Source organism: Neophocaena asiaeorientalis, unplaced genomic scaffold (assembly GCF_003031525.2).
Source record: "Neophocaena asiaeorientalis asiaeorientalis breed wild unplaced genomic scaffold, Neophocaena_asiaeorientalis_V1.1 scaffold205, whole genome shotgun sequence".
Classification (NCBI taxonomy): domain Eukaryota; kingdom Metazoa; phylum Chordata; class Mammalia; order Artiodactyla; family Phocoenidae; genus Neophocaena; species Neophocaena asiaeorientalis.
In genome coordinates, this window is record NW_020174369.1 from 3,041,069 (window position 1) to 3,041,321 (window position 253).

Sequence of the window (253 nt, forward strand, 5' to 3'; positions counted from 1 at the left end):
GATTGGAAGAATCAACATTGTGAAAATGACTCTACTACCCAAAGCAATCTACAGATTTAATGCACTCCATATCAAACTACCACTGGCATTTTTCACAGGACTAGCACACAAAATTTCACAATTTGTATGGAAACACAAAAGACCCCGAAGAGCCAAAGCAATCTTGAGAAAGAAACATGGAGCTGGAGGAATCAGGCTCCCTGACTTCAGACTCTACTACAAAGCTACAGTGATCAAGACAGTATGATACTAG

General features: G+C 39.9%; 1 protein-coding gene across 3 annotated transcripts in view; it reads right to left on the reverse strand.

The window, feature by feature from the left end:
• The window catches only part of OMA1 (OMA1 zinc metallopeptidase), a 61,218-nt gene that overhangs the window by 20,216 nt on the left and 40,749 nt on the right, over positions 1-253 (reverse strand). The gene's annotated exons all lie outside the window — the stretch shown is intronic.